Below are 27,720 nucleotides of genomic sequence, written 5' to 3'. Positions count from 1 at the left end.
CTATCACCATGGCGTCAACTGGGATACCCTTGACCCAATGTTGTTCATGCTTAGAGGCAGATAGAATTCTGTCAGGTTCATAGGTTCATACTAGGCTATCTGCCCTAGGGCATTTATAAGCCTAGCCAGAGTGTATATGGCTTTTGCCACCCATTTTAAATTAATCTTGCTATGCCCTTTTTCGAGGTTAGTATACTGTGCCTCTATCTAACAGTGACACAGAAGTGATGCCCGGGGTAAACCTACGATCTCCCATCCACTCATCAAGATTCCACTTGAAGAGAGTCAATGACGGACTCTGCCTAACCTGGACTGAGATTTTATTCCAGAGTGAAGGGAGCCTCTGGGTTATGAATCTGTCCCTCCAGCATGTCCTATTTATCTCAGTGCTGAGGTTCAAGTCCCTCGAGCGTGTAGCTCGATGGGATTTGGATTTTCTGAGGTGCAGCATGTCCATTAATTCCGGGTTGGACATGGCTTTATACGTCAGGTACAGATCGCCTCTGAGCAGGCGGTATGCCACTGAGTAGAGCTGGAGTTTCTTTAACCGGGCAGCATACGGCATCTGTTTGAGCCCCTTGATCCTCTTGGTGAGGTACTTTTGGGGTCTTTCCAGTTGCTGCAGGTGTCTGGTAAGGTACATCCCAAAAGGGGCATTGTACTCAATTATGGGCCTGATGAGGGATGAGTAAAGAGGCACGATGACCTCCCCTGATCTAGATGTGAATCCCTTCATGATTAGGTGGGCTATATAAAATGTTTTTCTAACCACTTTGGCCACGTGGCTGTCAAATGAAAGATTGCTATCAGCTTGGGTCCCCAGGTCCCTAATTACTTCTTATGTACTTAATGGATTACCACCTATGTGGTAATTTGTGGGCACTTTGTTTTTGCCAAAGGGGATGACTATACACTTTTTGGCGTTTAGCTTGAGGCCATGGCTCTGGCACCAGTTGTCTGTTTCTAAGAGGCCCTTTTGGAGGATGCTTGTGTCGGCTGGAGAGTCTATTATGGCGCCCAGTTTGCAGGCATCTGCGAACTTGGTCAGCCACAGTCCTTCCATGTTGGCCTGTACCTCAGAGAAATATATACCGAACAAGAGAGGTCCCAGGACTGAGCCTTGTGGGACACCACTTGTAACTGGTTTGGAGTCTGACATGGCTCCAGCTATTCTAACCATGTGGGTTCTGTCCTTGAGCCAGTTTGCAACCCATCTAATGACATAGGGGGTTTATATTTAAGCTGGTGAGCTTATCTATAATGCCCGAGTGGGGTATTGTATCGAAGGCTTTTGCGAGGTCCAGGTAGGCTGTGTAGACCACCTTCCCCTTGTCAATGGCCTTGGTGACTGTTTCAAAGAAATCAACCAGGTTTAAGAGGCAGGATCTGCCCTTAACAAAGCCGAACTGGGTAGGATCCAGTGTCTGTAGGTCCCCAATATCTTTATTTATAATGTCCATGATGATCCTTTCCATAGCTTTGCAGACCAAGCTAGTGAGACTTATGGGGCGATCGTTTCCAGGATCCATTGAAGCACCACCTTTGTGGAGAGGGACCACTGTTGCTCTACACCACTCTTTGGGTACATATCCTGTAGTAAGGCTGAGACTGAACAGTAGTTTTAGGTTTGGGTTTAGCTCTTCTTGGAGTTCATGTAGGACGCAGCCCGGTACACCGTCTGGTCCCAGTGATGCTGTGTTTCTTGCTTTGGAGAGGGCAGCTCTTACCTGAGCATCTGAGATGTCAGGGGGGCAGCACTCTGCTGGGATAGATATTAGCCCTTTTGGTGGGGAGGGGGGGGAGAAGTTTGTGCTGAACCTGTCAGCTAGGATGTTGGCAATGTCTGTGGGTTCGGTGTATTTTTTGTCATTTTGGACTAATTCTGAACATATCTGGGAATTCCCACCCAGGTTCCTAACATAACTAAAGAAAGCCTTGTGATTATCCTTAGTGTCCTGTGCAATTTTTCTCTCGAAGTTGGCCTTAGACGATTTTATGAGTGCCCGTAGTTTTTTGCTAATACTGATCAGAGATGCCTTCCCTTTTTGGGATTTTGCTCTAGTAGCTTCCTCCTTCTATTGTATAGTTTGTTTATGGCTGGGGTCCACCAGGGAGGACGTCTGCCTTTGGAGGACTGGGTCTTGGTTTTATGTGGGATTGCATGATCCATGCATTCCTGAAGGTGTTCATAGAATGCGTTTATAAAGGATTTTGCGGTCTGGGCCGTATTATCCACAAGCCCGAGGGTTTTGAAGGATTCCACCTCGGTTTTGAGGAGTGTGAAATTTGCTTTAGAGAAGTTTTTCACTGTGGTCTCTTTGGGGATCGGTTCAATGGAGTCCAGAATACTCCAGGCCCACTGAGCTACAAGTTTAATAAGCTCATCAGTGGGCAGAGAGATACAAGAGGGAGAGGGCTGGACATGAAAAGCCTCCAGGTAAACCGATTCCTCTGAGGAAGGCTGAAGGGATGTCAAGCCACCCCTCTGTTTCAGGGTTTCTAGGATGTCTTCAAAGGAAACATCATCAGGGGTGATTTAGGGGAACCTTCTTCTTCATCAAAATCGGTGTTGTCCATGAAAGACTCTTCAGGGGTGTCTAAGTGCTTCCTCTTGCAATTTTTCTTCGTAGGTATGTCCTTGGTGGGATTGTCCAGGAAAGTATCCGAACAGGAAACCACCAAGGTGGGTCGTTCCTGAGGCTTTTGTGCATCCTGTCCCACGGACGAGGCTGCAGGATGCTCTGGTTGAGGGGATAAAGATGATACTTGCCCCGACAGGGGCGGCAAGGACTGTGTGTCCACAATGGACAAAGCCTCCTCCATAATTCAAAAGGTTGGCCCCCCTGTAGAGGGATGGGAGCCCGGAACCAAAAAAGACTTCTTCTGAACCATGGTCCCGCCCTGCACCGAGGAAGCAGTCTCTGAAGCAGAAGCCTGGGTTGAGCTCACAAATGCTGAGGCACAAAGGGACATAGACAGCTCTGAAAGAATTGATGCCAAACCCTGCCCCCTCAGAAACAGTAATGAAGCCTCAACCCCAGGATGTCTCCAGGTCCGACAAACCAGAAGAGCTCAAGGTGATCTTTGGTACCAGAGAAGAACTTTTAGCCAGTACCAAGACAGTTGGAGCTGGGTAGGTCAGTACCAGGGGTTCCAAAGTCTCAGTAGGTGTTGGAGGAGGAATCTGTGTCAGTGTCGATGAAGGACCGGGTCCGGTGCCAAGCTGGCTTGGAACCAAAGGTGGATGCAATCCCCTCGCCATCAGGAGTTGATCAATCAGTCTCATAATGTCTGATTCTGAAAGACTCTTAGTGGATCGAATGGACGAAACAGATGGAGACGTGGGAGGTCCTGGTTCCAAGAATGGACTGGGTGGCCTGTCAGCAAAAGGATTAATTGAGGACGAATATGTAGTCCTTGGTAAGGTTTTAATGGTACATTGCTTCAGTACCGATAAAGGTGGTACCAAAGCTCCAGATGTCTGTTCCGAAGATTTTATTGAGGTGGAATCATCCGTGGCTATCAGTGCCAAAGATGCTGTCGACACTGAAGGTTGTTTAGTTAATTTTGAAGGCGGTTCCAAGGAACTTCTCAAAAATGAATGAGATCTCTTTTTAGGTTTCAAAGAGGATGAAAAAGAGGATGATGAACTGGCTTCAGTTCTCACAGCAGAACTGGCCTCTTCAAACTCTCCTTTCAGAAGTCTTTTTAAGATTAATTTGTTTCTCCGCTCAGTCCTGGCAGAGAAACCATGACAGATTGTGCAGTCCTCCTGGAGGTAGACAGCGCCAAGGCAGTACATACAAAAATATGCCTATCGGAACTGGGCATTTTTCTTTTGCACTTCTGGCACCTCTTGAAGCCAGAGGTCACCTTAGAAGTCTTGTCAGCCATACTAGAAGACACACACACACACACACACACACACACACACACACTCACATGCACGCAAGCACACACACACACACACACACACACACACACACACACACACACACACACACACAGAGGAAAGGAGAGGGAAGAACTCCAAAAGGGTCTCCTCTTCTTTTTTTTTTAACATAGAAAAAAGAAGAGAAGAAAATTACCAGTAATGGTAATTAAGAAAATACCATAGCGGTAACTAAAGGGAAAGTACCAACAATGGTATGAAAAAAGCTACCTAACGGTAGAAAGGAAGAAAGAGGAAAGACACTCACACGCACATCTATAAGCTAGATAGAGCAGGGTGTAGAAATATAGAAAAGAAAGTATGCAGAACTTCATTGAAAAAAGTGAGAAATATGGAAAAAATGTACTGAAATAAAGCCAAAGTTCGAGAGATAGGTTGGAGTCTGACACAATGAAGCAGCAAACAAGATATGAGGTAATTTACAGAGCAGCATCATGGGTAAAGCCTGGCTTGAGAGTTTTGGGAGGCGCGAGCTGAATTAAATGTCCGAGTTGGTTCCGAGGCCCGGAATCGAGCCCACAGTCAAGGATTACATTAAGATTGACAACATCACATCATTTGGTATGGATTGCCATTTTTACAAGTACAAATATAACAGACTTGTAAAGATTGTCATTTTGCAAATATAACACAATACAGAGTAACCAAAGAAATAAGATTGTCTTGTGCGAGAGCTAAGCATATTTTTTTTAAATTAGAAGACATGAGGAGATAGAGAGATATGGAAGCAAAGGTGAGATAAGTAGTTAAAATAATGAATTTGTAAAAGTTAAAAGCATTCAGTGGTAAGTTGAGAAAATGCTTAAAAGATAAGATGGCAGTGTCAGAGACAAGAAAGAGTGAAAATTGTTTAGTAAAGAAAGGACTATCTGTATACATGAGAAGAGAAAGTATGTGTATAAAGTTAACAGAAAAAGAGATATTTACAAATTACAAATGAGTATTTGAAGGATATGTACTTTGGTAGCATAACAAGTGACTAAAGGTTTCACTAGCAGAACATAAGATGGTAGTAAGGGAGGCGAGAGGGATAGTAGGTCAAAAAAAATAAAAGGATGACAACTGGAGGAAAAGAAGAGATGATAATCCAGCATTTATGCAGGTAGTGAGTAATGATGGAGAAAGCATTAAGGAAGGAGTGCTCAGTGTTGCTGCTGCCATAAATTGTAGGACAGGATGGGTGAAAGAGCAGATGAAAGCTTTTTGCCAATGACTATATGTTAGATGTCCAAGTGACATGCATGTTAGAGATTTATCAAAGACCTGGGAGGGTACAAGGACTAACATGTCTTGACACAAAACTGGCAGTGATGACTATTGTTGATGATGAATAGGAAGGGGAAGGGGAGAGAAAGAGTTTGTCAGCAGTGAAATTAGTGATTAATGGTCTGGAGCTGAATTATTGCCTACTTTGACTAATTTGGAAGAAAATATTGATAAAATGAGAAGGCCGATAAATGAATAATGTAGCTGGAAGGGAGAGCAGACAGAGTACAATCATCCTCCCAGTGACGGTGTACCTAAGTAAGCAGATACACAGAGCTCTAGGGATAAAGAAATTAAGGAAAGGCAAGAGGTTTATATAGAAGAGTAAGAACTATAACCAAGAGGATACAGGGAAGGTGTAATGAAGGGGGTTGGGGCATGGCAAACCTACAGAGATATATTGATCAATATGGATCACATGTTTAGAGATCTAGGAAGGTAAGAAAGTCAGGGAAGGTTGGAGTGAGAATACAATGGACAATATAGAGATATAGGGAAACAGCTGATTTTATGAAAAGGGTAGGGACAATTTGTGGTTATCTAGAGGAACTGGAGAGAGTTTCAGACTCAGATTTAAGGCAAGGAAAAGAGCACTGAACAGGGTAATTCTAGCTGAGATAAGGGTGGGTGGGTATTAGAGAGTAGTGCATCTTCAAGGACAGGAATTTGACAAGTTTGAGGTGCAGTATGAAATTAGGGTCAGTCAGTGGTTGCACTGTGAAAGAATTAAGGGAATGGTATGTTAAGAATGGATCACAATACAGCTGTAACGAGAGCTGCACAATGGCAACAAAGTTGGGGGAAGAGATGATTTAAAGAGCTCTGGGTTTGGTGAAGGATAGGCACAACAAGGCCAAGTTCAGGCACAATTAAGCAGGGGAAAAAAGATCAGTTGAGCCAAGATGTTATGTTTTGGGAAGATGTTTTTAAAAGAGGTAAAGTGCTATTAAGGATCGGAACAGTTTGTGATCAGCACATGATGTTAGAGGACAGATGTTATATTATGTCCATGAGTCTGAAGGTGGAGAGTAAGCTAAACAACATGGGCTGATAGAGATGTGAAAGAAGCAGAATAAATGCATACATGGTGGAAATGTACACTAGAGAGAGAGAGTTGTGGCATAAAATTGTCAGTATTTTGAAGAACATACATTGTGGGATAAAATGGTCAGTCTTTTGAAGGGCATAGTGGGAATGGATATGGGAATGTTGTATGTTTGGTGTGCACAAGTGGTTATCCAAGGAAAACATATTAGGCTTAATATTAATGGTAGGGTGGACAAAGCAGACAGAGTTGACAACTGGAAGGTAGGAGGCAGCTGGGAAAAGAGGGGGGGGCAGTGGCATCTGAACTGGTACATTAAAGAGCAAATATGGTTAAATGGAGGTGGGAGCTGGAGAGGAAAGCATGTTTTGTGAGATGTGTTGATATAATGGAGGGTATACTGAGGCAGCTGAATTATTATACTGAGGAAAGAACATCATTTTGTAAGGTCTTCCAGAACATACCAGGAGATAGCTGGCAGAAGCATACATTTGACTGTTAATTGCATGGAGTGTATAATGCTTCCTGCAGCTATGTTTTGCTGTTAATGATCAGTCGACTGATGTTCTTATAGGTTCATAGGCAAGTACTAGCCTAACTGCCCTTGTGGGCCATTTTAAGTGTAGCCAATTTCCCTTTTGCTTCTTGAAGTAACCCACCCATTTGGTTACAGATTGGCCTTACCTATCCCACGGTCAATAATTATATATTATCCCTAATGAAAATAACTGGGATCATACCATAGATAATTTAAGATGACCCACACATGGGATAAAGCATTTAGAAGCTGCCTCTGTCCATTGGAGTGCAGGGGGCTGTTATGGAGTAAATTTTCTATTTCCCATCCACAGATCTAAGCTGCACTTGAATATGGACAGGGATAAAATTTGTTTTATGCGGATGGGAAGTCTGTCCTGAAGCAGCAGTATCCTCTGTGAGATATATCTTTCCCTCCAAACCACTTTATTGATGTTGCAGAAGAGGTTTATATTCCTAGACCTAGTACTTTTTGTGCCATTCGACTTGCTGCTGAGCAGTAAATTCATCAGTAGTTGGTCACAGACATGGGTCACCACTTAGCAGTCTGTTGGATACAGAGTATAGGGACAGGGCTTTGAGTGCTGCATGTAGGACATATTGTTTAGGACTTTCATCCTTTTAGTAAAGCATCTCTGTGGGCATTCCAGTTGTTGGACAAGCCAAAGAGGGCATTATAGTCAATGATCGGCCTAATGAGGACTGAGTAAAGGGTACAATCCCTTTGTTTACAAACTTTGCAATATAGAAGGACTTTCTTACAACAGACACATGTTGGTCAAAAGTTAGATCACTGTCCACACAAGTTCCCAAATGCAGAACTGGATAAACTCTTACAGGCATATTCTCAATGTGGTAGTTCCTTGGGGTAGATGACTTCCCTAAGTCTAAAAGTTATCTTTTAGATTATGAAATAACTGTGGACATTGAAAACTCAGCAATAAAAAGATAAAGTGAAAAAAAATAATGACATATCTGCTTTTGTCCACAACTACAATATACAAGCACTGTACATGACTTTGACTAGTCTTTAGTAATGAGACATACAGCTGAACATTTTCTTTTTTTAACGTTTTATTAAATCTCCTGCAGTAAAAATAATAACAGAGCACAACAAATATAAATGCTAAACATCCAAACGGAAAAAAGAAACATTATCATTTATCCAAGTAAATATACAGAAACAGTAGACTGCAATGTCTACAAAACAATAAATAAATCTTACAAGTAGCCATAAGAAAATGAAGGCTATGGTTTAGAAAGACTTACTGTGAAAGCAAAACCCTCATGGCTAATTTCTGCCTCGCACCAAGCCTTTCTGAATTTTACATCATCCTACTGCTGAAGTTTCCTGTTAGCAGGTGCCTTAGTGCTGGTCTTGCTGGGAGATCTGCATGCTAATGTGACAAGCTAGGGAGCAGCTAGTGCTAATTAGCCATGTGCTCGCCCCTGGAAATGCGAGCTGCTTCTGATTTACATTACTGAGCGATTCACAGAGTAATTAGGCTGCATAAAATCTTACTATTGGAGGAAAAAGTGAATATTGTAAAAACACAGTGATCACTCATTCACTGCTATGGAAGCAGATACTGTGCATACAAGTGTAGTAAAGATGTGGGGGTTAGTGTGTGTGTGTGCATATCTGCAGGTGTATGAATGAAGCTGCATGACTGCATGTGTGCCTGAGTGACTCACTGATGGGGTTAGGTAGGTAGGAAATTAAGAGTCTAGTTGTGTGTGCATGCATTTGTGTTGGAGCATGTCAGTGGGAGAATGGTTGATTATCTCCATGACTGTGACCAAATGGGGGCTTGTTTGTTGTTGGCTGGGGGTGTGCATGTGTGTTTGCCTGGTTAGTGTGTCAGTGTGAGCAGAGAGGGTACTTTTGCCAATGTGATGCATGGGTTTCCAAGGACATCACTATTTCTGTCAGGTCTGACAGCATTAGTGTTAGCTAGAGTGCGACTCAGAGACATGCTAATGAGATGATAATAAGATCTTTCTCACTATAGTACTATAGCACAATTGTCTCTGAATCACATTGTCTCCCCATTATAGTAACTGACATACTTGCAGTGGCCAATTTTAATGAGCAGTTAGTCTTTTCATGAATTCCTGGGAACATATGTAATGAAGATACCAATTTAGTTTAGTATAGAATGAAACATTTTAGTTGCATGGCTTATAAAAAGCTTGTTCTTGTACATTTTAGTAGCAATTTAATTTTGTCACTTTTTCCATTTTCTTAGCTTGGAACAGTGTTTGCATTCTTTTCTTCCATCCTCCTCACCACCCATGCTGATGAACCATTACATATTTGTGAACACACACACACACACACACACACACACACACACACACACACACACACACACACACACACACACACAGTGATTTCTGATTTCCATTCCCATTTTACAAATGTATCATTTTGCTGTACTTTTTTATAAATGTATACTATCCCAGAAGAAAATGTACAAAACTGAATAGAACCACTTAAAGTGGATATAAATGGCAGTACCTGACTGAACTAAACCCACGTCTAACCGGAAAACAAGCCACCCTTGTGGACCCCTGGTATAAATAGACTATACAACAGAAGCAAGAAATTCATGTCTAGAAGTAAGTGGGAGAGTGCACAATAGAGAAAAATCATCCCTCATTAAAGTCTTCAAATGCTAAATACCAGACTAAATAGCCTTCTAAGCAAAGGATAACCACAACGCATTTTAGTTATGTTCACAATCTTAAGGGAAACACTCAACAATGTGCCAAGTTGGATGTAGATGACACTACCTATACTCAGTCATAAGAATGATAAAATCAGCTCAAATTTCACCCCCTCATCACCTCTGGTCATTCTCCATGAAAGACCACCTACCATTGTTTTGCCTGTTATCACAAAAGAACATGTTGTCACTGCTGTCTCTAAAGCTAAAAACATGGCATCAGTGGGCCCTGACAGAATTCCAGGGTGCCTATTAATTAGCTTCAATCATGACCTAGCAGACCCACTCAGACCTCTAGTTAACCACAGTCTCCAGACAGGCTTTGTCCCAGCTGAGTGGAGGACAGCAAAAGTCATCCTTCATCAACTGACCCAGGAAACTACTGACCCACAAGTCTGACTAGCCCTATATGCAAGGCTATGGAAATGTTAACCATGGACCTAATTAACAATGACACAGGAAATCTCAAGGTCACCAAGGCCATGAATGAGGGTAAGACATTGCATACCACTTACCTTGACCTGGCCAAGGCATATGACACAATAATCTTCTTGGTTATTATAGATAAACTCACAACATTGGACCTAAACCTCTATGTCAACAGATGCATAAAAAATGGCTCACTGATAGGATATATGTTATTAGAGTGTGGGAATCCACAACCAGCAAGAGGCCAGTCAGCAGTGGAGTACCACAGGGCTCAGTGCTGGGCCCCCTCCTGTTTGGGGTGTACTTCTCAGATGTCAAGGCAAATGCAGATGGCCTTTGGCTGACCAACTTTGCTGATGACTGCAAGTTGGGGGCAATCACTGACTCTCCAAATTATGTTGATACCTTACAGAAGGGTCCGACACAGACTTATGATTGGTGTCAGAGCCCAAGGCCTCAAACTAAATGCAAAGACGTGCATAATAATACCCTTTAGGAAATCAAATACCCCTACAAATGACAACACTGATAGTTCCCCCCCAAAAGTGGGCCCATCGGTGAGAAATCTGGGCACTCAGTTAGTAATCTGAACTTTGACCACCATGTGTCCACAATGATGAGGAAATCCTTCTGTGTGGATAGCTTATAAGGGCATGGCATCCAGATATAAGGATGTCATAGTACCACTGTACTCGGCCCTCATCAGACTAATAATTTAGTACAATGCACCCTTTGGCATGTACTTCACCAGGCACCTGCAACAGTTGGAGCATCCTCAGAATTTTCTCACCAAACAGTAGAGGGTATAACCAACATGTCATATGTGGACCGAACAGAAGACCTATCACTGCCTTCATTTTCCTACTGATTGCTGAGGGATGATCTGTGCCTGACTTACATGGCAGTCTTTGACCCAGCCTTGATGGAAATTTTGCATATTCGTAAAACTAATTGCATTAGGGTTACCTGCTCCAAAGATCTAAACCTGATCTCTGACATGAATAAATCATGCTGGAGACACAGATATGTGTCCCAGAGATTGCCCCTCCTCTAGAATAGGCTTCCTATTCACTTGAAGCAGAGCCCTTTCCTGACCATCTTCAAGCACAATCTGGATCAATGGATAGGAAATCACAAATTCACTCCTGGGGTGGCGGCCATGTCCCTTATAGACAGAGGCAGTCTGCAAAAATAGTTAAAACCCCGCTTGCTGACTCTTGTTTTCTTTCCCCTAGAGATAGAAAACTGGGTAAAACTGGCTAGGCTTGTAAAAGCTCTTGAGTCATTAGCCTAGAAATCTCATTTGAACCTATGAAAAACTGTAAATTATGAAATGTTTAAACCGATTGCACTATGACTTAGAGATATCCAGAAAATCGAGATTTGATTATATACAGTGTGTGATAATTTAAATTCCTTAACAGATCAAAGTTCACAGGTACTTCCTGAAAACAAGAACACTCACTCAGTTACCAAAGAGCAGTTCAATAAGCAAACAATCTTTCCTGAAAAAAAAAAAAAGTATTTGATTTACTTTGGCCTTCTCCCAGATTTTTTTACTGGGTTCTGAATTTACCTTGTTATTGTTTTATAGATCAATATGCTTTTGTTAAAAACTACTCTAGACAAGCAAGGCAAGTAGTGCAGGAATTCAGCAGAATAATACAGGCAAAGGTATTAAGCAAGAAAACAAAACATTCCTGCTACAGTTAAGTGACATATTTAAGTCTGTATTCTGTAACTTGGTGTTGCATAGTCAAAATGACAAAGAGTTTTGGAAAAAAATAAATGGCAAACGAGAAAACCTAAGCCATGCATATGACACTCATATGGCGAAATCGTGTTCCTGTGCTTCTTTTAATTAGTCACTAATGACACATTTCAGTGATTCCAGTTACCAAGACAAGGTGAAAATGCTTTCTGTGTCATAAAAAAAGTATACCACATGACAAAATGAAGGGTCTCTTTATAAGTTTTAAAAAAATAGACTCTTCATAATACAGCAGTTAACTTGACCCTGCATCCCCACCAGTATTTCTTCATAAACAGCTTCCAGAGAGGAGGCCCGTAGGTAATGTTCAGACAAGGACCATCTACGGATGGCCAACTACTTGGGATTACAACTGTAGGAATGGCACAGCATACATGTGCACCTGGTAAATTCTTAGAATAGTATGCCTGCTTCAGCAAATGCTGACTTTATTAGAAATGTCATGGACATGAATGTTGGCAAGGGATAACAGTGTTGATTTCTGTTTATGTAAACACATGCTCCAAAATCTGCTCCCTGCATTCAGATTTATGCTTTTTTAGCAATATGTGGATATTACCTCTAGGATCTCAACTCTAGACTTAATGGTAGTGTGTGGCAAACCTGTCTTAGGTCTACCAAATTAATTTGCTTTGTGCTGCTTTTGTGAAACCTTACAGAATGGCAATAGGCCCACTGACATCAGGGAGCTTTTGCAGAATAACATATACAATCCAATGCTGTTGCTTTCTAGATGGCTCAACTGTGTATCCCTGAGGCTCAATATCTCAGAAATTACTTCTCATTTGTGTCAGAGTGAAAAGAGATTGCTCAAGCCACTGTAAACCGTTTTGAAGCGTTTCCCCTTTCCTCAAGAGATTTACCTGAGAGAGAGAGACAGAGAGGGAGACAGATGTATATAGAGTGATTTAAGGTGAGTTTACCTGCTAATAATTAAGAGTATACAGACACAGATCCACCTTATGCAGGGTGAAAAGATCTTTATTCTTACTCTGGCACAAGGTGAATTAGAACTGCCTTGCATAAATTAAACTGGTCAGCAAAACCAAAAGTCAGATATGGGTCAGGAGACTAAGGGCTATTTTTCTTTAAAAATTAATTTATCCTTTGCTGACTTGGTTAGTCTCACTAAGCTAGAGGCCTCCTTTCAAGGAAGACCTAAAGTGGTAGTTCTACTACTGGGGAAATTTGGCCAGGGCATCAAGGAACTTCCCTTATTCTTTTCAGTATATATCATGTGATCATTTACATCCACCTAAGCTACCACAAAATCAAGCAGATGGGACCTCAGTTTAACATCTCATTCAAAGGACAACTTATCAGCCTGTTTCTGTAGAACTCTAGAAAAATGGGATAAAACGGGAGGCTAAAGTGTAAAGGGAGCAGACCATGCCATATTCCACATACAGGGAGCTTTGCACTCTACACTGCTTTACTAACTGTGATCACCTTTGACGCAGCACTAAATCATTGGAGATGAGCCCATTCAAAGAAATGTTGATGGTGAGATGGTTTGTTGAGCTCAGCTCAATACCTAAGAATTTAGCTTGATAAGAAATAAGTTACACATACACCAGCAAGACAACAAAGGAGAGGATCTGCAGGGAAAGGGAAACTGTTTAAAGGTGAAAAAAGAACTAGATAATGATAAATTAATGAATGACACAAAGTGAACCAAATGAAACTTTTCACAGGTTGAAGTTAATGGCAAACTGTGTACATAAGTAAGGTCTGTTTAATCAAGTGTACAATCAAAAACAATATAACCTGATGCAATTTAAGTCAGACAGAAGCTTGAAAAGGAAAATGCTTTGGGGGAGGATCAGTGGAAGTGTCAAAATAAACATGCAGAGGAAAAAGAACATCTATGCGTGAATATGGACTATCAGATAATTAAAAGGATCAGTCTGGTTTGAAATGGGACGGTGATAGAACATTGGAGGGAGAGGAACATATGAATAAAAACGCATTACATTAGAATTTCTATATGACACTATGGATGCATGCACATATAATTTAATAGGATACACACTGGTGTTGGACAGTCGTACATCTCTTGCATATTGGGAAGGGCATCATGACTTACAGTTATGAGGCAAAGGATTAATATGCTCACATAGAGGTGTAACAGGTTATGAAGACGTAGGCAGAGCTCCCAAAAAGTCATTAAATGAAGGGCAAGAGAATTAGACGAAATGTATACAGTTAATGCAAATTAGAAATTAGTTTAAGGGTTATGGATTTGGTAGTAGGGTAATACTGATAAATGAAAGTTAAAGGAGCACAATATACATCACAGATAAGTCAAATAAGATCAAGGCAATTTGACAGCATACCTCCCAACCATACCGAATTGCTTGTTTTTTACTGAGTTTTGGGGTCCAAATAATGGGGTGCTACAATTCTCGAGTGGCACCCCTAATTTCCCGGCGCTTATTTTAAATCTTATTTCCTGTTTTTTTTTAGCTGACGTCATGACGTGCATGATGATGTCAGCTCCATGAAACAGCCTGCCAGCCTGTCGGAATTGAGCTGAAGCTCAATGTGCATATATTTCCAGCTGCGGCTGCACAAAGGTTCCTTAGCAGGAATACAGAAGAAGCCATTTTTATTTGAATATGCTGCAGGGCTGTTTTCATTTTGAATATACTGCCTATGGAAGGGATGGGAGGCTGGAGTTCTATGCTAGAGAAGAATGAGCCGCCGTCCGCCGTTTTCATGAGACAAGGTAGGAAGAGCAGAGCGTGTGTGTGTGTGCATGTGTGCGTGTGTGTGTGTGTGTGTGTGTGTGTGAAACCCCAGGTGAATATACCTGGTGGCTAGAGGAGGTACACAGGCTCAAACCTTGGGTACAGGTAACAAGAGCCTATAGTCCCTACCCAACACCACTTCTGAAAACTTTACAGATTTATGCCTCATATTTTTCTTCTGTTCCTCATAAAATCTGTGGTTTTCAGTGAAGGACTGAATTCACTAAATAATCACAAGCATTTGAATTTCAGACATCGTATTCTTCAGAAAATAAATGGTAACACAAAACCTTTTATTCTAGCAATTTTTGAGTTTATAAGAACACTATTTGAAATGTGACCCTTTTCTGGGCTGTATTCCTCCATTATTGACTTTGTCCAGGTTTTTTATGCTAAGAGGTTGAGAGCTATGGTGAGAAGCGAGAACTGAATTCTGTATTCCCCCATTATTGCCTTTGTCCAGGTTTTCTATGCTAAGAGGTTGACAGCTATGGTGAGAACTGAGTTCACTAAATGATAACCATTTAAGTTTCAGTCTTTCTATTGCTCAGGAAATTGTTGATTTGGCATAGTGGTATGTTTCTCTGACTGTAGTGCACAGGGTCCTGGGTTCAATACTTGACAGTGAAATGCATGGTGGTAACAAAACATTTTATTCTAGCAACTTTCCAAAATTATACAAGCAATGTTTAAAATGTGTCCCTGTTTTTAGGCTTTTGTCCCCCACTCCCACAATAAATTCTGGCTTTTTCCAGATTTCTTGTTTTGCAAAGTTGAGAGATACAGTTGAGTGTCAAATGGATTTTACAATTTTACAAGGAGCTAAGAGCTTCAGGGGAAGAGAAGTTTAGTGTTGCGTATGACTGAGTCTGCTTGCATTGTTAATAGCATAACAGGTTAAATACTTGCTTTTGATGCAGAAGGCTGAGGGTTCTACTCCCACAGTATGTAGATGTATTGCTGATACTGTACTGTATGAGTGTACGTTTTAAAGGGGTGAGTGTAACAAGTCAAGGGTGTAGCTACAGATATAACAGAAGTGAGAAAATGTCATGCACAAGGGCATTTGTGCCTCATTGGAAAGAGCAAAAAATATCATTAACCCAAATCCGGGAACAGAAAATCATAATTATTATGCTCTGTGCTGCATTATAAGAGAAATATTTTTAAACAAGTTCAGTACATTTTCCAGCATTCAAAAAAAAACACATATTTTTCCACTACAGACAGTGGAGAAGCAAGAGTGGCCAGTTTACAGCACCTGGATTACAATGATAGTTGATACTTCGGGATGAATGTAGGAGAGGGTTTGTCAGTACTTGGACTAAAAATTGGAAGTCTTAAACCATGCAGTTCACCTAGTCTATTTTGTTGTGCATTTACAGCTATTGAGTTGGTCTGATAACACAAATCAGAGTAAGTCAAGCAAAAAAATGAAACTGAAAATAAGTTTGAGAAGCTATGCAAGATGCTCATGGCTTACACTAGTCATTCTATTTATATATATATATATATATATATATACATATATATATATATATGTATATATATATATATATATATATATATATATGTATATATATATATATATATATATATATATATATATATATATATATATATATATATATATATATATATACATATATATATATATATATGTATATATATATATATATATATATATATATAAGTGTGTGTGGAAGTAGACTTTTATGATGGAAATGTTCTGAATTGGGCAGTTTTGTCATTATTGGTTCATGCATTTTGTTTCACTGCCTACTGGAAAAATGTTCAAATAATAAATTTAAAATGCTCTCTACGTCTAACAAGTGTGCTATATTATACAAGGAATATAATTTAATAAAGTCAGGAAGGTGTATCGAAGAACACGTCTATTTTTATTGTTTTGTGTGCAATGGGCCTATGATTTGAAAACAGCCCAAAGGTAATCTTTATCCACCACTGGCTAGATGCATTTTCTTTGGATGTGGTGTGGGTTTCAATTATGTTTCAATGAATGGGAGTTTCAAGGGCAGAGAAGTTTTAATGCTAAGTCTGTTTTCATTGTGAGATAGTATTGATTTGTTTAGCAGATGTCTATTAGTGTTTGTGCATTGTGCTATAAAATGTAAAAATAAATTCCACATAATCGTTGTAGAAGTAAAGCAGTATGGACATTAGTGTTTATGGTAAATAGGGTGAAATAGCCAGGTAATTGGACATTGGAATAGCTGCAAGGGGACTCTAGTGCCATATTTTGGTTGTCTGCTCTTCAGTTTGAGTTTGAAAGTTGATATCCCACAATTCCATTGGAGTGGGTGGGGTTACACAATTGTGTATGCAAATTTTATGTTCATCAGCATACAGATTTGTACCTATTTTTCATTGGTCTTGTCCAGATATTTGATGTTCCTAAGTTGACAGGTATGTTTGACAGGCAAATGGACTACTCAGGGGTACAGTCATATGATACAGACCAAGGAAATACAAATGACATGCTGAAGAGAGAGGAGTACAGGGGACCAGCTGTTGGATGTCATGGTTGGATTTTGGAATGTGTGTGACCTGATCTCTGTTAGGAAAGAGAATATGGAAAGAAATGAAACATAACCCAGGATTTATTTTCTTGCATGAGACACATCTATTAAATTATAATCTACACAAGTGTTAGGAGGTGGCACTAGCATCATCATACAAGGTCATTCTGAGGAAAGATGAAAGAAGAAACAAATAAAATGAGACAGAAAAAATATGAAGGCAGAATACGTGGCCCAACATAAGACCCTACACATTTACCAAAGGTGATAAGAGAGAATTTAACTAGAAGAGAAATGGGCAGTAGAATAGAACAGAGCAAGAAAAAAGGAAAGAAAAAGTTATCTGAGAAACAGAACTTATAGGAAGTAAACACTGAATTAAACAGACAATGACAGGAAGAGAATTTGAAAAATTAAGCAATAACCATATACCTCAATAGTAAATGTAGTGCAGAAAAGCAAACAAGTTTACACAATGGCTAGGATTCAATAAAATACTCACCACTTGTGCATGTCTAATGCAGGATAGTCAACTAGTGGTGGAGAGAAAATATGATTCAGAGGTATTTACGGCCGCAGTTATGAAGACCTCATTACAATTACTTTGATTTGCACCTTAGAGCTATCAGACTCAAATGCACTAGTGTTCTTCCTAGCAGCCTATGCAAGGGCAACCCCCACATGCACATACATACATGCATACATACATACACACACACACACACACACACACACACACACACACACACACACACACAGTCACATTTCCAAATATAAAAGTATGGATCTGTTTTTATTCTCATATGTAAGGACTCTCTGACTGGTACTAGAGAACTTACAGCCACCTTAGATAGCACAGCTTGTACAGGTGCTAGGATGTACTTTTCACAAACCACACATAGAAAGGACAGCCAGGTCACAGTGAATGAAAAGATTTTTGGGGGGTAAATACCTACATGAAAAAAATGTCCTGCTTTAAAAATTGGAAATGTGTAGAGCATTTGAGCCTAATTTTGTGCACATGTATTCAGACAGGATTGTGTGCATTTGTCAAGATCAGGGAAGATAATTTTTGCAGCAGATATTCTGCAATATTTGACAAACACAAGGTAGAATTTTTGCAAGGTCAAAAATGTAACAGTTCACTGATAGCAAAATCTGATAGTTATGAATGTTAGGAGCATTAATAATAAAGTATTTTATTGGAAAATTTGCTATGTTTCCATAAGATTCATGTTGTTTTTTTTTGTGAAACATGGTTACACAACAATGACTGGAAACCAGTTCTGCCAGGGTATAAATGTTTTTACTGTGACAGACATTCTAACAAAAAAAAAAAACAGATGGAGGTGTTATGATAGGGATTAAAGATAGTTACGACATCTGTTATTATTATATGCTCAATGATAACACCAATACTACAGATTGTGTAAGTCTAAAATTAAAAGGCAACCCTGGAACATAACAATTTTTGTAGTGTATAGATCACCAAAGTCAAGTGCTCATGATCAAAAGGAATTCATACATTTCTTGCATAAAACACAGGAGGGAAAATAACAGTGGCTGGGAACTTAAATTTACCATTAAAAGACTGGAACAATATAGATTCAACATTAGTAACGAAATTATTCACAGCATATGTTCATGAACAACAACTGCATCAGACTATAGAAAAACTTACACTGGAAGAGAACATGCTAGACACTGTTTATGTTCCTAAAGAAATTACTGTTACTTCATGTCAAGTTTTACCACTATTGATGTGCAGTGATAATAGGGTTATAAAGGTTTATTTGTTGCTAGATAATTTTGCCAAACTGAAATCTAACGCAATACACAGAAGATTAATTACAGATTATAAGGAAGCAAAACAGTCACTATGTAAAACTAAATGGAGTGATGCGTTCAGTGGAAAAACTGCAGAAAGAATGTGGAGAGCTTTGAGTGTGTGTGCAAAACATCAAAAAATGTTTAGCATCGGAATCTGAGCATACAACATCAAGGGGTACATTTTCATAGATAATTAAAGTGAGTGAAAAAATATAAGAAATGGTAAAGAGGTTAAACTACAACTTTGAAAAAAACTGAAATAAACAAACTGGACAAACAAATTAAGCACAGTGTGAAACAAGATCAACAAACTTTTGAAAAACATTTATATAAAGATATTAAGCATAACAGGAAACCATTTTATAGATACAGCAGATGTGGAAGGAGTAAAGACATATAAATTGTGTGTAGATTCTAAAATTTATTCTCAGACACAATGGATTATAGATATATTTACAAAATGTTAATCAAAACATTTTGAGTGAAAAGTTGTCCTAGTGACATCCAGGTAACCTCAGATATGGAATTCAAATTAGATTATATTGAAAAAGAGCAATACAAACTGGATCCCAGCAAAGCATAGGAAGGAGACGGAATTAGTAATAAAGATCTGAGAATACTTAATCAAGAACATACAGTACAATTATATCTATTACCTGGTTGTATAAATATGGGGAGATTCCTCAAGATTGGAGACATGCACTTATTAAACCTGAAAGGAGAGTAGAAAAAACCCATAGTCATATAGACTCTTAAGTCTACTTTCATGTTGTGGAAAATAATGGATAAGGTAATATTGGACAAGTTATTGTCAGAATTGGAAAGGCTGGGACTTAAAACCATATATCAGCATGCATATGTTGAAAATAGATCTATTACCACATTTGACATGTTTTATAGCAATACAATAACTGCTATAAATGAAAATTTGTGCTGTGGTGTAATTTATATAGATTTCACTTCAACATTTGACAGGGTCATACACAAAGCACTGATTAATAAATTTGAACAACTAGGTATTGATGTACTCTGGATAAGATGGATATCTGCATGGTCTACAAACAGGACATGGAAAGTATCATACAGCAATTGGACAGGTAAAATTCTTGGTTACAGTCAGGGTGTCCCACAGGGCACTGTCTGAGGCCCATGCTTGTTTAGATTTCATCTTTCAGACCTATCTTTTTCATCTGAGGTGTCTGTATGCAGATGACTTGAAATTGGGTAGACTGATTACATGTGTTACAGACAGGGCATGTCTGCATAAGAACTTGACTAAATTGACTATTTGGGCACAGGAGAATAATATGCTGATAAATATATAAAAAAACTAAGCATATAAGATTTAGGAGACATAAATTGAAAGGTGAATATTTAATATAGCACACAGTGATTGAAACTGGAGATTCATTTAAGGACTTGGGTATATAGTAGATACAGCTTTGATTTTTTTTTCTAATCATATCAACCAATTGCTTAATGCTAGTTATAGAACTATAGGTTGTATAAAAAGATTTATAAAGTCTAGGAAATCAGAAATAATTATGTCATTTTTTTTTTGTTAAAGTATGGAATAAAAATTTGGAAACTATATAAGAAAACAAGCATGAAAACACTGGAATGAGTACAGTTGAAATATACCAAGGGCATCCATGGATGTGAAAAAAGAAGTTATGTCACCATAATGTTCCACCTGTGTTTTCCAATTTCATTTTTCCTCAGCAGATGGGTTCAGATCTGATCCTCGGATCTGACTTGGCCGTTACTATAACTTGTGGCCATCTAAAAGCTCTCAAGCTCCTCCCTACCCACAATGCACCAATCCCTAACATACCTCAGATCTTGTTTTCTGGATGACATGAAGTAAGAAATACTAATATAATATTCCTGACAGAAGAAGCCATTATCTGGAGCTCAACATAAGGCACAGTGGTGGCATTATAAACTCTTGTTCTTCCAGAAGTCCATAACAACAAAGGATGTGGGTTGGGGGGGGGGTAGTTGAGGGAGAATGAAAATGGACAAAACAGATGGAATGTTATGCTGAATACATAACTTATTTATCTGATGTTGTCAATTTTCATTCATTCCTCAACAAATGGGACAGAGTCTTCAGCTACCTGAAACCCTGGGTGGGAGGATATTCCTGAGCAAAGCTGAACCAAAAGCAGCTCTTCCCCTCGAGACCAGATCTAGTTTGTAATAAGTAATAAAGGTATGAGGATTAGCCCAAGTTGCAGCCGCACATTTTTCATCCATGGAATGTCTAGATAAAATACTGACGAGATTGCCATGGATACGGTTGAGTGGTCTCAAAGGTTTTGGTAATGAGATACCCAATTTATTGTGGACAAAGGATATACAGTCAGTAGGCCATCATGCCAAAGTTCCTTTTGTAACTGATTTACCTATTTTGGTGTCCGCAAAGGAGATAAATAGTTGATCACATTTTCTAATTTCTTTTGTTCTGTGTAAATAGAACCATAATTGTCTATGAACATCTAACATGTGTACTCACCTTTGTTTTCAAAGTTTGAAAATAAGATTGGTTGATGATGGATTCCAACCCCACCATAGGAAGGAAAGAAGGGTTGGTTTGTAGTGTTACTCTATCTCTATGAAAAATCAAGTAGGGAGGTTTACAGGACAATGCCTGATGTCCAGAAATTCTTCTGGCTGAGGTAATGGCCATTAGAAAAATTGTTTTTCAGGTCAGGAATTTAAGATCACATTTTGCTGCTGGTTCAAAGGGGGAATGAATTAAGGCCTGCAGTACTAAATTCAGGTCCCATGGTGGAGTAGGGTTTTTATAGGGTGGTCTCAACAGAAGAGTGCTCTCAAGAAGGCCTTACAAAGGTTAGATGAAGCAATGGAAGAATTTTCAAATCCAATGTGGAAGTTAGAGATTGCTGCCAAATGAATTCTAATGGTTGAGGAGCTAGCTCCTTTGTTGAAAGCTGTCACCAAAAACTCAAGAACACTTTGTACAGGGGCTGATAAAGGGTCAATATGTTTCTGATGTGCTTAAAAAAACTCTTCCATTTACTTCTGTAAAGTTTCCTCATAGAAGCTTTATGGGAAGATAAAAGTATATGATGGACAGGGGATGAGAGCATACAGTGGATATAAAAAGTGCACATACCCCTGTTAAAATGCCAGGTTTTTGTGATATAAAAATGAGACCACAATAAATAATTTCAAAACTTTTCCCACCTTTAATGTGACCTATAACCTGTACAATTCAATTGAAAAGCAAACAAATCTGTTAGGGGAAAAATATAAAAAATAAAAAACGTACAATACGCTGGTTGTATATGTGTGCCCACCCTTAAACTAATACTTTGTTGAAGCACTTTTTGATTTAATTACAACATTCAGTCTTCTTGGGTACACACGTGCCATCAATTAAAGAGACTCTGATTAACCCCAAATAAAGTTCAGCTGTCCTAGTAGGATTTTCCTGACATTTACTCAGTTGCCTGCTACAGCAAAAGCCATGGTTTGCAGAGAGCTTACAAAGCATCAAAGGGATCTCATTTTTGAAAGGTATCAGTCAGGAGAAGGGTACAAAAATATTTCCACAGCATTGTATATACCATGGAAAACAGTGAAGACAGTCATCAAAAAGTGGAGAAAATATGGGACAACAGTGACATTAAAAAGAACAGGACGTCCCTCCAAAATTGATGAAAAGACAAGACGAAAACTGATCAGGGAGGCTGCCACAAGACCTACAGCAACACTGAAGGAGCTGCAGGAATTTCTGGTAAGTACTGGTTGTGTACTACATGTGACAACAATCTCCTGTATTATCCATATGTCTGGACTATGGGGTAGGGTTGCAAAACGGAAGCATTTTTGTACATAGAAAAACATCCAGGTCCAGCTAAAATTTGCAAAACAATACATCAAGTCTCCCAAAAGCATGTGGGAAAATGTGTTATGGTCTGATGAGACCAAGGTTAAACTTTTTGGCCACAATTCCAAAAGGTACATTTGGTGCAAAAACAACACTTCGCATCACCAAAAGAACACCATCCCACGGTGAAGCATGATGGTGACAGTATCATGCTTTGGGGTTGCTTTTCTTCAGCTGGAACTGGGGCTTTAGTCATGGTGGAGGGAACTATGAACAGTTCCAAGTACCAGTCACTTTTGGCCCAAAACCTTCAGGTGTCTGCTAGAAAGCTGAAGAGGAATTTCACCTTTCAACATGACAATGACCCCCAAGCATATATCTAAATCAATAAAAGGTTTCACCAGAAGAAAATTAAAGTTTTGGAATGGCCCAGCCATAGCCCAGACCTAAATCTAATAGAAAATCTGTGGGGTGACCTGAAGAGGACTGTGCACAAGAGATGCCCTCGCAATCTGATGGATTTTGAGTGCTTTTGCACGGAAGAGTGGGCAAATATTGTCAAGTCAAGATGTGCCATGTTAATAGACTCTTACACAAGAAGACTGAATGCAGTAATTAAATCAAAAGGTGCTTCAACAAAGTATTAGTTTAAGGATGTGCACACTTATGTAGCCAGCTTATTGTACTTTTTTTATTTTTATATTTTTCATTTTTATGTGATAGTACATATCTTAAGGGTCTTTCGAGCACATCCAGTCGTTCTTGCCCAAAAAGGGCAAAATGGACTGAACCATGACCATCCAAAACTTTGTGTGTCAAAATGATTTGTTCAAGTTTCTGAGATCCAGAATTGGTCTCCAGTCCCCTGTTTTCTTTGGCACTAAAAGGAATCTTGAGTATGTTCCGGATGATATCTGGTTTGGTGGGACCTTATGAATGACTCTTTTTTTTCCTAGGATCTTTTGTATTTCTAGAGCTGCGACTTTCCTCTCATTGGGTGGATGGGAAAAGGGAATTATGTAAGCTCTGGAAAAGATCCTCACCACCCAGGTATATTTTGTGATATCTAGCCATGTTCTCTGGTACATGGATAAACAACCCCTGACTGCCTCCAGAGGGGGACAACTGGGCCTACTGTCATATGCACTGATAGGGTCTGTCTGAGAAAGAATCTTTAGACCTTTGGTTTTGCAGGCCACCTCTGCCTCGTGGGTGGCATATTCCATTTTAGTTCCCTCCAGTGCCTCTGGGGGAACTATCTCCACATTGATCTTGGAAAGGAGTGTGGTGAAAGGAGGCACTGCCAGCATAGCTGGCTGCAATTTTGTAAATAATTACATGTCATTTGTGAATATCAAACCGATTCATACAAGATGCTGGTGTTACAAATGGTTTACTACCATATACCTGAAATGTACTCGGTCGACTGTTCACATGGTCGACCGAGACTGTGCGAAATTCACAATTTCGAACACCGGAATTGCCGAAATGCATGTCGACTGCTACCTAGGGACGGGTTTGAAAATGGGTCGAGACAGGGGCAGATGTGTACTTCGGCAATATCAGTGTTTGACATTGCCTATTGTCGACATTCCAATTTTCGAACGAAGTGGCGTCGACCGACTTCACTTTGAATAAATGATAGTAAACAGTTACAAACATATTAGAACTGTATGTCATGTGTATATCAAACTGATTTGCACAGACATTTGTTGAAAAGGTATTTGTAAAGTGCTTGTATTTGAAATGTATGCATAAGTATGCCTTACTGGACAGAACAGAAATGTACATGAGTATTGGAACTGTTTAAATGTAAATGTTTTAACAGACGAAATTGAAGGGTTAACCTCTGTCCAGCAAACTTTAGAAAAATATCTGAAATTAAATCACTTTATAGGCTAGGCCATAAAGATGCTATCTCACAGGTTTCAAAGCAGCCAGAGACACAAAATCTGTACTAGTAAACTTTCTGTATTGTCTTTGAGGTGAACTAATCACTACTCTGGAAGCACAAAGGTATGCAATTGTTTTATGACTTCTAGCACTTGCCAAAGATCTGAGCAAAAGCCCTTGTGTGTGTTTTTACAGGTAGGTGCCAAGTACTGCCAGCTTCTAGCAATAGGGTTTTGCATGGAAACTAGAAGTCAAATGACCAGAAATGATGTCAGTCTACAAGCTATCCAAGCGGTAATATTTTAGATATTATTTTGAGAAGTCTCTTAGTGAGAGACAGAGCATTCTGTATTCTATCTTGGGCCTGATAACAAGAAAAACCATTCGCCACAATCTGCCTTGCTCTATTAAGTAAGCAGGGAATAGTAACTCTCTTAGATACAGTCAGAATATAGTGAAGCTTAGTTTAGATATTGTTTTTCTTTATTTGTCATTGCCTGTCCTGCAATATTATTTTAAATATATCCTGTGTTTTGAACTCTGATGTCACTGTGAATATATACTTAGTATTTTCTTGTTCTTTCATTATTGATTATTAAATATATTTAAATCTTTCATTCTGTTTGATCTTTGTAGAGATATTTAAGGTTTCAGAGTACTTTATTTATTTGGCGACACTGTATGGGCCACTCCTAATAGCCTTGCTCTTGGTCAAATTACCATTTGTATTAGTATTAATATTACACAGTAAAATTGGACACCCTTTGTTAAGGGCCTTAAAGTAGCTGACGAGGGGTTCTGGTGGCAGTGGCAACTATCTTATAGGCTGGGCAGAAGGGGGCAGAGCTAGTATACCTATGCCAACCTTTCCCAGGCATGTGTGTGTGTGTGTGTGTGTGTGTGTGTAAAACAAATCTCCAAGAGTGTGTGTGTCAGCTACTTGGGCAGGGACATGAAGCACTGGTTGGACAGAGAGAGTGTTGCAGGACTTGGCTTGGAACCCTAGTTAAGGATTGAACTCTACGGCTGTACCAGTGGAGAGTCTCACTAGGGATTTGGAGAAAGAGAGAGAAAACAGCCCCAGACTGACTATGGTCTCTATGTGCTCTGAAGGAAAACTGCACTTGATGCAATGAGCTGCATCTGAAAATACTGTGTGTGTATCTGTTATCTTCCCAGTGAACATTCCCCACAGCTGCCAGTGGTGAGGCCTGAGGCTTCGTGATTACTTACCCAGTGGTGGGTCATCACATATTTATTGGTTGGCAGTGGTGGGATCATCCCATCACATATTGGGATTCAGTGGTGTGTATACTGAACCCTTGTAGCCTGTAAACAGTGGTCACTAAAGCAGATGTTTGTAGTCAAAAGCAGCCATGTGGTAGACATTCAGAGTTTCATATCACAATAGTCACAATAGTTTTTTTTTTTTCTGTTGGCTTAGTTAGTTAGGGAGAGCAGGCAAGGATGTCAGCAGAGAATTATGGCAAGCTGACAAGGAGCCAGTTGGTTGAGATGTGCCAAGCCAAAGGATTGGTGCATGCCAATCTGACTAAAGGGGAAATGATTGCAGCCTTAGTCACAGCTGCATCACAGAACAGCAACCAGGAAGAAAACCAGACTGGCCTTGGAGTTGTATAACTCTCAAAAAATGTATAGTTCAACTTTGCCTCAGAGGACTTAAAAATCCATCTGGAGTTAAAGAGACTTGAACTGGAGGCCAAACAGATGGAATTAGAATCAGCAGAGAGACTGAGATGAATGGAAGCTGAAGAAAAAAAGAAACAGAGAGACTGAGATGAATGGAAGCTGAAGAAAATAAGAAGCAGAGGTAACACAAAAAGGAAATGTTGACTCTTCGCCAGGGTCATGGAGGTAATGGGGAAGGGAATATCCGAACCCCAGAAGCAATAAAGGTCAGTAAATTTCTTCTACAATTTACAGAGGGTGATACTTTTGGTAGTTTTATTTTATGTTTGAAAGGGTATGCAAACAGCATAATGATGACCAAGGGCTCTGGGTACGGTTCCTGACCCCCTTAATCCATGGTAAAGCTGTAACTGCTATTTCTAAATTGTATGATATTGATTGTCTAGACTATAACCAAGTAAAGAAATGTTTGTTAGTTTTTCAGTTAACACCTGAAGCTTACAGAAAAAAGTTTTGTGAGAATAAACGCAAGTTAGCTGAAAGTGTGTGTGATCCTATTTCATAGGTGGGTGAGTGAGTGTCAGCCCACCACTTTTGAAAAGCTGGCAGACCTTTCGGTGAGGAAAAAAGCCTTTAGCACTTTGCCTGAGGACATGGGAATCTGGTTGGCAGATAAAGAATGCAACACTCCAGATGAGTTGGGGTTAAAAAGGAGACTTATACTTAGCAAGCAGGGCATCACTGCACAGGAAAGGGATACCCTGTGGTGCACATGGGTATAAAGGAACCCATGGTGGGCAACCTAAACCACTCCAACAGAGTCCGCTAGTAACAGGGGAAGCCAATAGTTCAGCTACATGGCCAGGATCAAGGGTTAAAAGTTTTAAATGTAACTAGTGGGGTCATGTAGCATACAGATGTCCACAAAGGCAATGTGGGGAACAAAATATAGGGGAGCCGGCAAGTGGGAAAAATAGAATGCCAGTGGTGAGTTGTCTAGAGACAACAAAGGTAGGCTCATAGGTAGGTCCTAGGCTATTGGTCCTAGGGCCTATATAAACCTAGCCAAAAAGGTACCCTGGCTTTTACCACCCAAGAAAATTATTTTCCTGTGCCCCTGTCAAGCAAAGCCACAGAAGTGATCCCCGGGGTGAATTTCCTATTTCCCATTCAAACATCAAGATTTTTCTTGAAGAGTGCTAATGAGGAGCTCTGTTTGACATAGACAGGTAGTCTCTTCCAGAGTATGGGAAGTCTCTGGGACAGGAATCTATCCCTCCAGTATGTTCTGTTTATTGTGGTGACAAGGTTTAGGTCCCTAGAGCGTGTAGCTTGGAGGGATTGGGATTTCTTTAAGTGGAGCATGTCCAACAGCTCTGGGTTTGACATAGCTTTGTATGTTAGGCACAGATCACCTCTGAGTAGGCGATATGCGACGGACTAAAGCTGGAGTTTTTTGAGACAGTCTG

This window comes from Protopterus annectens, chromosome 9.part0 (assembly GCF_019279795.1).
Source record: "Protopterus annectens isolate FY-2018-M chromosome 9.part0, PAN1.0, whole genome shotgun sequence".
Lineage (NCBI taxonomy): Eukaryota > Metazoa > Chordata > Ceratodontiformes > Protopteridae > Protopterus > Protopterus annectens.
This window is presented reverse-complemented; position numbering follows the sequence as displayed.